Source organism: Ambystoma mexicanum, chromosome 3q (assembly GCF_040938575.1).
Source record: "Ambystoma mexicanum isolate Mex_15411 chromosome 3q, UKY_AmexF1_1, whole genome shotgun sequence".
In the NCBI taxonomy this organism is placed as follows: domain Eukaryota; kingdom Metazoa; phylum Chordata; class Amphibia; order Caudata; family Ambystomatidae; genus Ambystoma; species Ambystoma mexicanum.
Window position 1 is genome coordinate 1,232,138,792 of NC_090926.1, and position 12,154 is coordinate 1,232,150,945.

At 50.8% G+C, this 12,154-nt stretch overlaps 1 long non-coding RNA gene across 1 annotated transcript in view; it reads left to right on the forward strand.

The window, feature by feature from the left end:
* The first annotated feature begins 744 nt into the window (after window positions 1-744).
* The window catches only part of LOC138447802 (uncharacterized), a 257,684-nt gene continuing 246,274 nt past the window's right edge, over window positions 745-12,154 (forward strand). Inside the window, exon 1 of the long non-coding RNA XR_011259953.1 lies at window positions 745-879. This is a non-coding gene — a long non-coding RNA (uncharacterized lncRNA). The remainder of the gene's footprint in view (window positions 880-12,154) is intronic.

Consider the following 12,154-nt stretch of genomic DNA (forward strand, 5'->3'; position numbering starts at 1 on the left):
CCTTCATGTATCCCTCCTTCTTACACCCCTCCCTGCATTTCCCCCTCTCCTGCTATTCTTCTATTTCTCTCTCCCCTTTTCTTCTCCTCCTTTGGCTGCTTTTCTCTTCCTTCACTTTTCCCCGTTTGTCTTCTTTTTCCCTTCATTTACCCCCCTGCTTCTTACACCCTCCCTGTCTTGACCCTCCTCCCCCTCCATTTCCTGTCATGTCCTTTTTCTCCGCCTGTCTCCGCTTTTCTTCTCCTCCTTTGGCTGCTTTTCTCTTCCTTCACTCCCCCCCCCCTTGTCTTCTCTTTCCCTTCTTTCAGTCCCTCCCTCCACCACCCCCACCTTGCCCCCTCTCCCCCTCCCGTCTTCCTTTCTCTCCCCTGCCTTTTCCACTCTCCCTTCCACATTCCCTTTCTCCCATTCCAGCCTTCGTCTTTCCCTTCCCGGCCTTTCTTCTTCTCTCCCCTCTTCCTCCTCCACCCCACCCGCCCTTATGCTGTCACAAATATGTACCCCCCGCCCCGCACTGACTCCATCCCCCGTCTCCCCCCATCCCAAGCCAGGCTGAGGATGGGCTCCGTGCTCCGAAAGATGGAGGGGGCTGAAGGAAGACGTGTGAGGGGAGGGAGGGGGAGGGGAGGGCGGAGGTGGGGGAAAGCGAGGGGTGGGAGGGATGTGGGAGGGAGGAGAGGGGAGAGGCAGGGATGTCAAAACGGGATTGAGACGAGCTGCAGCGAGAAGAAGCCCAGGGATTGTCTCAGGTTGGGCGAAGGGGCAGAGGGTGGTAAGGATGGGGGAGTGGGGGGGGGTGAAGGGGCAGCTGGCAGCAGTGGAGGAAGGAGGCGGACAGCAGGACCCGAGGATGGACCCGGCGCACCAGCTCGACCTATGGTGAGTGGGGGGGTCTACTCCTTTTCACCTCTACCTTCCTGACATATGTAATCCTGGGGGTCCGCTTCCTGGGGGTGCACCCATGGCGGACCTCACCCTCCCAGCATCGCGACCCGCCCATGTCTGCGCTCACCGAGAAGGCATAGGGTCGGCCCTTCTTTCCGTCCAGGCGCCTTGCTCCATGTAAACCTTTGCCCCCCCCACCTCCTTACTCTTCCCTTCACCAGCGCGACGAGCCCAGCTGCCCACTCCTTAATCAGCCCCCAGCCACTCCCATGCAAAGCCCCCCCGGCCTCGCTGTCCGCCCCTGCTCCGCCATCGCTTCTCAGCCCCTGCTCCATCCACAGAGGCCAAGGACCCCCCCCCACTTCCGCGATCCACAAGGATCCAGATCTATGCCCACTCTCACATCGCCCCTGGCACCCACCCAGCCCTTGCCCCATACTCTACGGACCCCCTCCCCTCCACCCCCTCCATCGCCAATCCTTGCTCCATAGAGATGCGGGGCGCGGCCACTCCCACCACACCCGCGTTCCATGCGGACCCCCGGTGTCACCCACACCACGGCATACCCCCTCCACCCCCTCATAGGATTCCCCTGAACCCCCACCCCATCTCTCAGTACTCAACGCAGAGCCAAGGCCGTGCCCTCTGAACCGCCTGAGACCATCCACCCCTGCCCAGAGAGAGGAGCCAAGGCGCCCACCCCGCCGTGGTCATACGCAGAAGGGTCGTGCGTACTGGACCCCCCCCACACAGGAATCCTCCCCCGCCCTTTTACAGAACGGACACGGGTGTGGCCCCACCGCCACGCCTTAAATCCCGGCTACACACACAGGGGTCAAGGGGTTACACAACCGACGTCAACCCGATCCCCGCTCCGTGACCGGGGGACTGACGACATCACCGCAGGCCCCCTAAACCTATCGGGGCTGACGCCTGACCAGCGCCCCCACCCGCCACTCTTCCATTCAGAGAGCCAAGGTGTGGCCTCTCCCCCCACCCCACCCCACGCACTGCTGTGCCACATCATACACGGCTGTTGTGCCACCCAAAGGATGCCCCTCTCTGGCATGCCCACGCCATTGCCCCAGAAAAGGCAGGGCATCCTTGGTGGCACTCCTCTGCGGGCACAAGCCAAACCCCCTGCTGCGGCCGCCATGTCTGCCAACATGTGCTTTGGCCCCGCCGTGGTCCAAGGCGCATTTCTCTGCGTGCACGGCCCACCGGCGGGCCCAAAAAGCAGAGGACAGTGGGACATGGCTGTAGGGTACCTTACATGATCCTACAACGTATAAAGGAAGCCTGGCAGAGAGGGGCTTCTTATTCATTCACCCGCTTGTCATTTGTTATAGCGCCTTTCGCCATAATTACGCCCCAAAGCGCTTTCAGGGGGACCCGAGTCCAACATTTGGGAGCATTTGAGAGGTGCTATGACGCGCGTGGTACTACGGGGCATATACAATATATAGCAGGAATCTCAGTACGCAGGGTCCGTAACACAGCTCCCCCCACCCTCCCCCTGCGACAGCAAGTAGCAAGACGCAAAGTGACCTCTTGCTGGAACATAGAGAATCTGAGGGCAGAGGTCCCGCCATAGAGAGGCCACCTCCTGCAACGTGTAGTAAGGGTCTGAGCACACCCGAGGGCGAGCACTTTCTACAACACGCGTGAGGAATCTGAGTGCATGGGCATGTTACAGAATCCCAGCACAAAGGCCCCATCAGACACCCACCACTTCCTACAACGTGCCCTAGGAATCTGAGCACACAGACCCCATCAGAGAGTGATTGCTTTCTACAGCATGTAGTAGGAATCTGAGCACACAGACCCCATCAGAGAGGGATTGCTTTCTACAGCATGTAGTAGGAATCTGAGCACACAGACCCCATCAGAGAGTGATTGCTTTCTACAACATGTAGTAGGAACCCGAGCACACAGGCCCTATCCAAGACTGGCCACTTCCTACAGCATAGAGTAGAAATCTGAGCACACAGGCCCTATCCAAGACTGGCCACTTCCTACAGCATAGAGCGGGAATCTGAGCACACAGGCCCTATCCAAGACTGGCCACTTCCTACAGCATAGAGTAGGAATCTGAGCACACAGGCCCTATCCAAGACTGGCCACTTCCCACAACATAGAGTAGGAATCTGAGCACACAGGCCCTATCCAAGACTGGCCACTTCCTACAACATAGAGTGGGAATCTGAGCACACAGGCCCTATCCAAGACTGGCCACTTCCTACAACATAGAACGGGAATCTGAGCACACAGGCCCTATCCAAGACTGGCCACTTCCCACAACATAGAGTAGGAATCTGAGCACACAGACCCTATCAGAGAGTGATTGCTTTCTACAACATGTAGTAGGAACCCGAGCACACAGGCCCTATCCAAGACTGGCCACTTCCTACAGCATAGAGTAGGAACCTGAGCACACAGGCCCTATCCAAGACTGGCCACGTCCCACAACATAGAGTATAGGAATCTGAGCACACAGACCCTGTCCAAGACTGGCCACTTCCTACAACATAGAGTAGGAATCAGAGCACAAAGACCCTATCCAAGACTGGCCACTTCCTACAACATAGAGTAGGAATCTGAGCACACAGGCCCTATCCAAGACTGGCCACTTCCTACAACATAGAGTAGGAATCTGAGCACACAGGCCCTATCCAAGACTGGCCACTTCCTACAACATAGAGTAGGAATCTGAGCACACAGGCCCTATCCAAGACTGGCCACTTCCTACAACATAGAGTGGGAATCTGAGCACACAGGCCCTATCCAAGACTGGCCACTTCCTACAACATAGAGTAGGAATCTGAGCACACAGACCCTATCCAAGAGTGACCACTTCCTACAACATAGAGTGGGAATCAGAGCACACAGGCCCTATCCAAGACTGGCCACTTCCTACAACATAGAGCAGGAATCTGAGCACACAGGCCCTATCCAAGACTGGCCACTTCCTACAACATAGAGCGGGAATCTGAGCACACAGGCCCTATCCAAGACTGGCCACTTCCTACAACATAGAACGGGAATCTGAGCACACAGGCCCTATCCAAGACTGGCCACTTCCCACAACATAGAGTAGGAATCTGAGCACACAGACCCTATCAGAGAGTGATTGCTTTCTACAACATGTAGTAGGAACCCGAGCACACAGGCCCTATCCAAGACTGGCCACTTCCTACAGCATAGAGTAGGAACCTGAGCACACAGGCCCTATCCAAGACTGGCCACGTCCCACAACATAGAGTATAGGAATCTGAGCACACAGACCCTATCCAAGACTGGCCACTTCCTACAACATAGAGTAGGAATCAGAGCACACAGACCCTATCCAAGACTGGCCACTTCCTACAACATAGAGTAGGAATCTGAGCACACAGGCCCTATCCAAGACTGGCCACTTCCTACAACATAGAGTAGGAATCTGAGCACACAGGCCCTATCCAAGACTGGCCACTTCCTACAACATAGAGTAGGAATCTGAGCACACAGGCCCTATCCAAGACTGGCCACTTCCTACAACATAGAGTGGGAATCTGAGCACACAGGCCCTATCCAAGACTGGCCACTTCCTACAACATAGAGTAGGAATCTGAGCACACAGACCCTATCCAAGAGTGACCACTTCCTACAACATAGAGTGGGAATCAGAGCACACAGACCCTATCCAAGACTGGCCACTTCCTACAACATAGAGCGGGAATCTGAGCACACAGGCCCTATCCAAGACTGGCCACTTCCTACAACATAGAGTGGGAATCTGAGCACACAGGCCATATCCAAGACTGGCCACTTCCTACAACATAGAGCGGGAATCTGAGCACACAGGCCCTATCCAGGACTGGCCACTTCCTACAACATAGAGTGGGAATCTGAGCACACAGGCCCTATCCAAGACTGGCCACTTCCTACAACATAGAGTAGGAATCTAAGCACACAGGCCCCATCCAAGACTGACCACTTCCTATAGCATAGAGTAGGAATCTGAGCACACATCAGACCCCATCAGAGAGTGACCACTTCCTACAACATAGAGTGGGTATCTGAGTGCACAGGGCTCTTACCAAAGAGGTCACTTTCTACATTATATTTTAGGAATCTGAGCACAAAATCCCAGTCAGGAAGAGACTACTTCCTATAACACGCAGTGGGAATCTGAGTACATGGGCATGTTATAAAGTGACCACTTCCAACAAAGTACAGTGAGAATCTGAGCAGTCAGGCCGCATCAGAGTGTGACCACGTGCTATGGTATGCAGTAGAAATCTGAGTGCACAGGGCCCTTACCAAAGCGGCAACTTTCTACATTATATTTTAGGAATCTGAGCACACATACCCAATCAGAGAGCAACCACATCTTACAAAAGGCAGTAGGAATCTGAGTACGTAGGCATGCTATAGAGTGACCACTTCCAACAAAACGTATCGAGAACCTAAGCACACAGGCCCCCACCAGAGAGTGACTGCTTCCTACAACATGCCCTAGGAATCTGAGCACACCAATCAGATTGGAGTCATCACACCCTACAGCATTTAAAAGGAATCTGTGCCCAGAGCCCCATCCGGGAGTTATCCCTTTTTACAACGTGTAGTAGTAATCTCAGCACACGGGCCCCACCAGAGAGCGACCACGTCCTACGGCATGTGGTAGGAGTATGAGCCCACAGACTCCGCTTGAGGGCAATCGCATTCTTCAACATGTAGTAGGGATCTGAGCACACATGCCCCATCAGAGAACAACCGCTTCCCACACAGTGTAGTAGAAACCTAAACACACGGGCCCCACCAGAGAGCGACCACGTCCTACGGCATGTGGTAGGAGTATGAGCCCACAGACTCCGCTTGAGGGCAATCGCATTCTTCAACATGTAGTAGGGATCTCAGCACACATGCCCCATCAGAGAACAACCGCTTCCCACACAGTGTAGTAGAAACCTAAACACACGGGCCCCACCAGAGAGCGACCACGTCCTACGGCATGTGGTAGGAGTATGAGCCCACAGACTCCGCTTGAGGGCAATCGCATTCTTCAACATGTAGTAGGGATCTGAGCACATAGTCATTATCAGGGAATGCCCACTTCCTACTACACGCAGTAGCAATCTCAGGACACGGGCCCAATGAGAGAGTGATTACGTCTGACAACCTGCGGTAGGAATCTGAGCACACAAGCCCTACCAGAGAGTGACAGCATGTTCTTTTGCGGAACAACCACATCCTGCACTATGTCGTAGGGATCTGAGCACACAATCCCCACTAGAGTGTGAGTACTTCCTATAATATTTTGCTACAATCCGAGTACACAGGCCCATCACACAAGCAATCACTTCCTACAACATGTAGTAGGAATCTGTCACAAAGATCTCTTCAACAAATGATGAAAATGCTGCTTGTCACATGTCATGGAAATCATAGGACGCTGGTCTTTTGGAAAATGATTGCTTGCTACGACGTGTAGAAGTGATTGGAGTGCCTGTGCCGCATCGCAGACAGTCATTTCCTACAGGAAGTGGTCATAACCGGGGCAACCCGGTATCATCAGAAAACAATCTCTTCCTGGAAGATGGATTAGAAATCGTTGCGTAATTATCAACTACTTACGTTACCATTTATTAAACATTGGAGCACATGGGTCCCTTCGACCAAGTAATGTGTACTAAGAATCATTGCCCACGTCCCCGTCATTAAAGGATCAATGAATTCCTTTGACATGGATTTTTAATTCTTGTCCACTGGTCCCTTTGTTAATAGATCATCCATGAAAAATTGGATCACACATGTACCTGGCTTCAACCAATGATCGATAGCCACGTTTAGCATGTATTAAGAACCAGGGCACTCATTCTCCTTGACAAATGAGCGATCACTTCCTTTAACCTGTATTACAAATTGGATAAAAAATACCATTCGACCAATGATCTATAGCCACCGTTAGCATGAATTAAGAATCAGGGCACACAGGTCCCTTCGTTAAATGATCCATCAATTTCTTTAGCATGTTTTAGGAATCAGGGCACACCGATCCCTTTCATGATTGATCCATCAATTTCTTTAGCATGTCGTAAGAATCAGGGTGCACAGTCTCCTTGACGAATGAGCGATCACTTCCTTTAACATGTATGACTAATTGGAGGAAACGGAACCCTTTGACTAATGATCTTTAGCATTTATTAAAAATCATTGCCCTCAGGTCCCTTCAACGAATGGTCGATTGCGTCCTTTAATCTTTATAGAGAACCTTTGCCCTCGGGACGGGTCCCTTCAATGAATGGTCGATTACATCCTTTAATCTTTAAAGAGAGCCTTTGCCCTAAGGCCCTTCAACGAATGGTCGATTGCGTCCTTTAATCTTTATAGAGAACCTTTGCCCTCGGGACGGGTCCCTTCAATGAATGGTCGATTACATCCTTTAATCGTCATAGAGAACTATTGCCCTCAGGTTCCTTCAACGAATGGTCGATTGCATCCTTTAATCTTTATCAAAAACCATTGTCCTCAGGTCCCTTCAACGAACTGGCGATTACACCCTTTACTCTTTATTGAGAACTGTTGGCCACTGGTCCCCTCAATGAATAATCCATTGCTTCCTTTAAGATGTATTAGCAATTGGAGCACACCGGTCACTTTGAGCAATCATCGATCGCTTCGTTAACCAAGTATTAAGAATCAGTTCCCGCTGGACCCTTTCACGATGATCTATTGATTCGATCCCTTTAACATAGTAAGAATTGAGGCACACCAGTCCCTTCAGGGAATAATGTATTACTTTGTTGAACATGCATCCAGAATCATTGCCCACATCTTCCTTTAAAAACAGTGTTAAAAATCATTGCCCACAGGTCCCTTCAGCAAATGGTGGATTACATCATTTAACCTGTACTAAGACACATTGCCCACAGGTCCCTTCAGAGAATGGTAGATTACATCATTTTACCTGTACTAAGACCCATTTCCACAGGTCCCCTCACCGAATGGTGGATTATATAATTTAACCTGTACTAACACCCTTTGCCCACAGGTCCCTTCAGCGAATAGTGGATTACATCATTTAACCTGTACTAATACCCATTGCCCACAGCTCCCTTCACCGAAGGGTGGATTACATCATTTAACCTGTACTCCGACCCATTGCCCACAGGTCCCTTCAGCGAATGGTGGATTTAATCATTTAACCTGTACTAAGACCCATTGCCCACAGGTTCTTCAGCGAATGGTAGATTACATAAGTGAACCTGTACTCCGACCCATTGTCCACAGGTCCCTTCAGGGAATGGCAGATTACATCATTTAACATGTACTAACACCCATTGCTCACTGGTTCCTTTAAACATGTATTAACAGTTAGAACACCCAGGTCCATTTGGCCAATTATTGATGACTACTTTTACCATCTTGTTATGTTATGTTGTTATGTTATGTTAATCATGTAATCTTGTAAGAATCATTGCCCACCAGTCTCCTTCACAATGAACTATTGATATCTTTAACATGTATTAAGAATTGGCGAACACTGGCCCCTTCGTGGAATGATTGATCACTGTACACAGGTCCTTCCAAAAAAAAATCAGCTTTTACAACACATAGGAATGGTTGCTTGCTTTTAGTTCTTATCAAAGACAGAATTCCCATCTATACGGTAGGAATGGCACACATGGAACCCATCGCAGGTGGGTCCCTTCCTACAGCCAGAGTAAGAGCCTTGCTCTCATCTCACACTGACCTCACTCTGCACAAGTCCCCAGGGAACGGAACGCGGCCCTTGCCCACCAATAGGTAGGGGGATCCCCCCCCAGCTCCTGACAGAGTGTGGCACCATACAGAACCCCACAAACAGACACATAAATACATGAGAATGGGTGCATATAGGTTTCCTGGGGGGAATACAGTATAGGTTATGAGTATCTACCATTTGGCTCAACGCAGTCACCTCGCAGTAACCGGCAAGTAAGGCGTCTTAGTTCCACCTCTGGGTACGGCTAGCCTATCCATCAGCGTACTCAAGGCAGCATCTGTAGTGAATTCTCTCGCAGATTATGGGTGCCTTCCTCCCAATAGTGCCTGGATGATAGGGAAGGAGAACAGCGGGGGCAGGGAAGTGGACAGCGCCCATGAAGAAAGGTTTGAAAGAGTTCATTTTCTCCAAATGTCCCGTCTCTTTTGATGGTTTGTCGTTCCCTTTATTGGGAGAAGAATGTACTTGTCTTTCCGTTTGTGCAAATGGTTCCTCAATCTCCTCTGTACTGGGATATTGTCCTACATGCCGCGAGCCATGCACGCCTGCACCGCCCCAGATCTGCGTAGCTGTGCCTTTAGATGTGTGCTTGGTGGGACGAGAGGTTTCAAATCTCCACAGCCTCCTCCCACCACAGATAAAGAAGCTCATGCCTCCCCGTCATAGGCAGTGGTGAGGGATCATGGGAGTCAAAGTCCCAAACATCTGGAGAGCCGCAAGCTGCAGATGCCTGGTGTAGAGGGCGGTGGATGGGAGTGCGGGGACTTTCAGGGAAGTTAGCTTTGCTTTGATATCCTCCTAACGTGGGAATGTCCGAACCGTGGAGAGTTGTGTCTCTATGACTTCTCCCTTCTGAACTTTCTCCCCTGCATCTCTGACTCAATTCAGATTGTTTCAAGTTAAGAGACGCGCTGAAGACTTAGCCCAGTCTCGTTGCGTCTGGAACACACGTATCCTTTCTTCCTCAGCGTCTCTTCCGCACTACATCTGCCATAGTGCTCAAAAGCGACCAGTCGGTGCTGTTCAGCACTATATGAACATTATAAATAAAAGACATTTTTTTAAGGGTTTTCTAAAGATATGCAGGCCCTTCGTAACGGCGTATTGGGTATTACTAACACCTTGGGCCAGTGGTTTTAGCGCAAGTAGGACATTGCTAGTAAAGGTAGCGGATAAGGACACGATTTATCTTGCCTATCTCAAAAAAATGCTGGACGGAATGTCAACATTCTAGAAAAAGGTGAGGTCCGAGTAAGGACCACATGCAGAGCGAATCTGGGGGAACTTGCGGCAGCCATTTTGTCTTATGTTATCTCCACGTAACAGTTTAAGAGGCCACGCCCACAGATTATGTCTCCTCTGAATAATCATCATAAAATTTGGCAAACCAATGTGGTGTCGGTCAAGCTGACATGTTTTTAATTGGTCTGCACCCGGATACTCTTTGGGAATTAAAAGGTTTCAAAAAATTGGCATAACACCAAAATTGCATGGTAACGTTTACTATAGAAGGCTATTGAGCTTTATGCGTGTATGCTGCGTGGTGTAACCATCATTGTGCAATGGTGACGTCAGTGACGTCAGGCCATTTCTGTGCATATGTCCAACCAGCTCTTTCTCTGGACTGCCATTAACATTGATCTAGGCTTTGGTCTTCGCATGCCGCTCTGATGTTCAACTCCGGGCCTTGAGGGCCGGAATCCTGACGGGTTTTCAGGATATCCCTTCATTAATATTTGTGAGGAAAAATGTGCATCCATTTAGAATCATTGATGGCAAATGTGTCTCATGGATATTAATGAGGGCTATCCCGAAAACCCGGCATTGATCCAGGCCTGGAGTTGGACAAACCTGAAGGACACACTGTCCAGTTTTCACTAGGAAACTCTACACACATCCGGCAGTGCTGACATCATTTTGGAGAGGGTCGAAAGATTCAGAAGGAAGCTATAGCCTCACGACGCCAGGTGGGTTGGATGTGAAACTTGAGACGTATATGTTTCAAACAAGAGCAATGACTAAAGCCAGGGTTGTGCAACCTTCAGTTACTCCAGATTCTGTGGACTACAGCCCCCTTCAACAGTAGCCAGCCTGGTCAATGGGCCGGGAGGATAGCTCAGGGGCAAAGTGCTCGCCTTGGAAGCAAGACGACGCAGAGCAACACAGGTTCAATCCCAGGGTCGGCGCTTGGAAACCTCTGGGTATGAAGCGTGTTATAATGCCAGGGGATCATGGGATTCGTAGTCCAGAACATCTGGAGAGCAGCCGCTTGTGCTGCTAAATTCTCAGGTTGGAGGGGAAGAGGCTGGATAGATAAGGGGTCTAAGCTCTGTGTGGCTCTCTAGGGCCCTTTCAGGTGCTGCTGATTGGTACTTACTCAATGTGTGGCCCAGTGAGAGGCTTCTAGGACCAGCTTAGCGCATCCCCCAACTAAGAGAGTTTGGGGAGTTTGTAGTAGAACCCCGGGATATGAGAGGGTGTGTGCCTCTTACTGGCGGGGACCAGTAGCCTCTTTGAAGGACATTGGCTGGATTTTGTATATTCTTCACATGACAGCAATGTTGATTGGAGGGGAGGGGTTGGTGGATGGCCGGAGATTCGCTTGGTTTGGGGGGTCTATCATAGTCTACAAAGCGGCTGAAAGGTATGTATTACGTGCCTATTAAATGCCTGTGGAGTCCAGGTTGGCTTGCGGCCTTCAGTTTCTGTGTCGAAGGCCCCCATCTGAGAAGATTCCGGAGGGTTGGATCGTTGAGGTCCCTTGAGTGTGGGTTCAGATTCATTTACAAAGCGGTCACCAACCTGTTTCTCCAGATGATTTTTGGACTATGACTCCCATGATCCCTCACCATTGATTTTGCTGTCCAGGAGTCCTGGAATTTGTAGTCCCAAACACCTGAAGAGCCAAAGCTTACAGACCTCACCTCCCTCCCTCCCACAACTGCCATGCTGCAGTTTGTGTACTTGTGTTGGGGGGCGTTGACATCATGTCATTTTGCTTCTAGATGTGTAACCAAATACACGTATACTTTTTAAGGGCCTTCGTGTGGAGTGCACACCGTGTATCCAGGCCTGGGCCAGTGTCCCATGGAAATCCCGGCGTCGTGGGCGCACCCAAAAGTCAGGCGAGGAAGGGGGGCCGGGTCCTAGCGGCGCGTGGGGGAAGGCTGGGAGGTGATCTGCAATATTGTAGAACAGGTTTTTCTTGCACGCTTAGTGCAAGCTCGTCTTTCTGCATTTCACATTCTAACATGGCCGCCGATGTCCGACCCTGGCCCCTGGAATGCCGCAGAACTTGCAGAAAATGCCAGTGTCTAACTCCCCGTGCATTTTCCGGTGCATGCGTGTTGGCAGGAACGCGATGCACGTTTAAAGGGGGTTTATAAATAAAATATGGACTGCGGGTTTCTGGTGCAGAGGCTGTAACCATGCACTCGGCGAGAGACTGCGGTGAACGGCCCTCGGCCTACAGAATCACGCCCCCCCTCCCCCGGCCACAGGTGCAGAATATGGACTTCGGCC